Genomic DNA, 4,416 nt, shown 5'->3' with positions numbered 1-4,416 from the left:
GGCTGAGCTGGCCACACACACACACACACACACACACACAAATAAATAAATAAATTTAAAGAAAAAAAAGATGCAACCATGATAAATAATAAAAAATAAAATAACCAAAAAAACAAAAGCCTCAGAGATAGGCTGAATGACTAACCCCACCTTACAAACAAAGGCACAGAGTAGTCACTTGCCTGGGCAATAGCACTTGCTAAGTGCAGGGTCAGAGTTTGAAACTAGCCTGCTGGCTGCCAGGCTCATCCTCCTAAGTTCAGGCAGCCTTGCGCTCCCAGGAGCTCACAGTGCAATTCCACCAGCTCAGCTCCGCACCCCACGGGCCACAAACAGTGCTGAGCACCCTGGCACAGTGCAGAGAAACTGACTAGGGAACAGCCTGGGCTCCGACCTGGCCCTGAAGCTGACGTCTGACCAGGCAGGGCTAAGATCATTATCTGTCTTTAGGCTCCAGTTTTCTTCTTTGTAAAATGAAAACTTGGACCTGACTGTCTCTGAAGACCTCGTGCTGATGCCTTATGAGCCTGGGATTCCTGGCTGGCTCCCTTGTAGGCGGGAGCACTTGGGCTCTGCACGGGCCAGAGCTGCTCCCTCCTGCTGAACTCAGTGTCTTGCATTTGTTTCTGCTTCCTATAAATCAGAGAAAAATAATAAGGGAAAATATCTTCCTGAGAGACTGGGAGTGATCCCGGGGCTGCTCCGTGTGCTTTGAAGAACTTATGATCATTCACCAGAGAGAGCTACCTGCCAAGTGCAAGATGGAAGGAAGCTAGACTAGGGGGAGAAATGACCTCACAAAAGCTGGCTGCGCTCACATTACGAGGGCATCTCTAGTACTTGAAGGACTGATAATATTACGGCAACAAGACGAGCCAGCTCCTCAGAGAGCTGCAGACTGCTCTGCTGTGAAGGCCAGAATGGGGCAGAGAAAGTGGGCAGACCCCACGAGCTGTGCAGGAACCAAGGCCATACGCACCCGGGGAAGCTGGGTAAGAAGGGGGGAAGCTCGGGCCTAGCGCTTCCACACCAGCGGAGACCTTCCAGGACTGGCACCATGACCCGAGTCTGCGCACCCAGCAATCCTAAAAGCATCAGTGCACAATTAACAGACCACCTATGATGCAACTATTTCTATCAAATTTGTTTTTATCCAATTTTAGAGGAAAAAATCAAATTCTGGGATTCCCATCAAGGGCCCTGGCTACTTTACCCACAAAATGAGAGGCTAAGTACAGTTATATAACAGGATTTCCAACTCAAAAAAAAATTTTTTTTTAAATGTATTCGGTACAGGGTCTCACTATGCAGCTCGGACTCGTAATGATCCTCCGGTTTTCAGCCTCCCCAGCACTGGGATTACAGGCATCCCCAACCATGCCCAGACTCAGTAGCCAGCTCAATGTCCCCAGGGGTGGGGCCAGTGTGGCATGTGGAGCAGGGGATCGAACCTAGGTCCCTGCGCTTGCCTAAACAGGCACTTAGTCCACTGAGCTATCTCACTGGCCCTCTATTATTCTCCTTCTTTTTCTTTTTTTAAATGTATTTAGTACAGGTTCTACAAGGTCTCACTACACAGATGAGACTCACAGTGATCCTCCTGTTTTCAGCCTCCCAAGAGCTGGGATTACAGGCGTGCACCACCACTCCCAGGCTGAGGCGCTGGGGGCAGTGCACAGCGCACCGGAGATGGAACCCCAGTCCCTGCGCCTACCTAAACAGGCACTTCAGTCCACTGAGCTATCTGGCCAGCCCTATTGTTCTTAAAGTCACCAAATATTTACGTTTTCATAGAAAGGGATTCTGCCGACTATTTTCATTTCTTTGTATCTCAGGCCATTGACACTCAACGGGCTCCATGGTGCTGAGTATGTTAATCAGCTTAATAATAACCCACAACCGTCGGACCACCTCATGGTGCTGAGTACACAATAGCTGAATCCATTAGGAAAGCAGGTGCAGCCTTCTGGCTCTGCTCCTACAGCACTGCCATGCACGCTGGTACTACCCTGTGCCGCCATGCGTGGTTGGTGTGCTGCATACTGTAGAAGGTAGCTGGCCAAGAAAGGGAGAGCACATGGGGCTGAAGTCCAGCCTGCCCTCTGGCGCCAGCCTTCTGCCCCTGCAGCTCGGTCCAGTGCCATCCAGCGTGGCCTTTGAACTGCGGCAGGAAGGCAGAGGGCAAGACCATGACCCCCGGCCAAGCTGGTGCTGCAGGCTCAGCTCATCACTGCACCTGCATTCAAACGCTTCCAAACACCTCCTTTCCTCTTGTCAGTTGATAAGACCCCCTCTAGAATAAGTAGAACATCTACTGATATTTTACCCAAGCTAGCGTTAGGAATGCTTGAATGGACTGTTTCTAAAATCCCAGTCCAAGCTCAAAGGATGAAGATATCTTGCACAACAGCAGCATAAACAGGAAATGGGAGCAACCTTTCCAGTGATCCCTTGGAGAGAGACAATCCTCATTTAGTTGACCCTTAGTTTGTCCTAATGTGTAAGGTAAGTATATTTCATGACCTTCCACATCTAATGTATGGTAGCTACCAAATGTGTTTGGCGAAATTCAGAATAACAAAAGCTCTGAGAAAAGCACACTGGATACTTGGCCCTTCTGATGTGCTGTCCCCGTGTAGATGGCAGCTCTGTCACCACTATCACATCCCTCGTCTTGAGGCCTTTCTAGCCACAGGTCGGACTTACCCTGGGCAACTCACACTCCCTTTACATCCTAGTGGGATCAGTAACTACCAAGACCGTTCATGCTGGATTTCCTGGGTCGGTTTCAGTTTCAAAGATACTGTCCTCTTGCCTCTAAAAAGTTCCCAATTTTTATTTAGAAAATATGGTCACCATAGTAATGACATTCTCCTCACAAACATACCAGCAATGCCAGAGCCACACCTTCATTAGGTTGCCCATATTTGGTTTGTGGGAATCTAAAGGAAAACTGACCGGTGCACCCAGGGCCTGAACCCTTCTTTGGGTCTCATTAAAGAAGAGAATAATGTATTTGCTACTGAACAATTCAGAACTCAAATGAACTCTTCCACAGTTCCACAAGAGAAGTTTTCAAGGCTCAGGAATTACTACTTGATGGAAGGTACACAATCTGGAAAAACTGAAGCCATGCCGTTTTCCAACTGCCAAACTCCCACACTCTGGCTCCTGAGACACATCACATTCACTATTAAAGTGTCACCATTTATAATTTGGTGCTAAATCTATCTGAAATATACTACTCAACATGGTCTACTGACACACTGATTCCTTAGTATATTAAAACATAGGGAGGAGATAAAGAAGGTGTCAGTGATAAAAGTTATCTAATCTCAACCTGAAAATGAAGTCATTATTTCATTCCAGCACTAGGAAAAGAAAACCTCAGGATTGGGCTTAGTAAGTAAGCTGAGCTCAATGCTTGCAGACTTTATGAAAGGAAAATTGGCTGCCTCTAGCTTTATTTTACGCCTCCAAAGTACTTTTGTGTCCCCTGGCCCAGGGTTCCTCACTCTGAATACTTAAGAGCATGGAATAAAAAGAGAAAAATTGTACTTGCAGGGAGAGTTTATGATGTTTGCCACTTGCCTGAAGCTATAACTAGTTCCAATTTTTCCTCCCACCTCCTGGCTGTGTAAGGTAAGAGACACTTCAGTCTTATTAGCACGACTATGCAAGAAGCGCTATGGAGTTACGCTCTTCCTCCTCAGGTCAGTTGGTCAGAGCCCTTGAACAGCAGGGAAAAACCTTCAAAGTGGGGAAATCCTAAACTCCATTCCCAGGAGTTCTGAGTGTTTCAGCAAGATCAGGAATAAGCTAGAGATGCTGACTTGGATGTGTGCAGTTTGCTTTGGACTTTTTTCTTGCTTACTTACTTATAAAACTTTAAATGTGAGCTTCTAAATTACAGCAATTCAATAAAAACATTCAGACCTTTGGGCTTGGCTTCCTCCCTCTAGCAGGCTGAGTCACAGAATAAATCCCAGCCACTGCAATAGGCAATTCCCCTCACATTAAGAATTACATTGTTCTCCTCTGCTCCCACCTCATCCAAGGGTCACGCCCAGCTCACTTTGACAGAGGACAGATGGGAGGACGCATCCCGCCCAACATTTGCACAGCTCATAGGAGACATCGAACCACTGCCAAGTTCCAAGAATGAGTTGCATCAGAACGGTCCAGAGGAACTGCTGAGGAGTGGTTATGGGAGTGGACTCTAGGTGCAGCCAGGCCTAGACCCAAGTGCTGACACTGTAGCCCTGGTCGTGTTACTTGTACCCAGCACTGAGCAAGCAACAAGGACTTTATAATACCCACATTAAGAGAAGCAGGTATTGCACATAGCTGCGATGAGAAGAGAAAGAGAAGAGTGGAAAGGGGAGGGGAGAAGAACCAAGAGGAGGAGGGGGAGGG

At 47.4% G+C, this 4,416-nt stretch overlaps 1 pseudogene; it reads right to left on the bottom strand.

Annotated features, from left to right (window-relative positions):
• Positions 1-4,416, bottom strand: part of LOC111815011 — a 114,335-nt pseudogene that overhangs the window by 21,166 nt on the left and 88,753 nt on the right.

This window comes from Octodon degus, unplaced genomic scaffold (assembly GCF_000260255.1).
Source record: "Octodon degus isolate 3935 unplaced genomic scaffold, OctDeg1.0 scaffold00010, whole genome shotgun sequence".
NCBI lineage: Eukaryota > Metazoa > Chordata > Mammalia > Rodentia > Octodontidae > Octodon > Octodon degus.
Note: the sequence above shows the minus strand (reverse complement) of the source record. Positions and strands in the feature narration are given on the sequence as shown.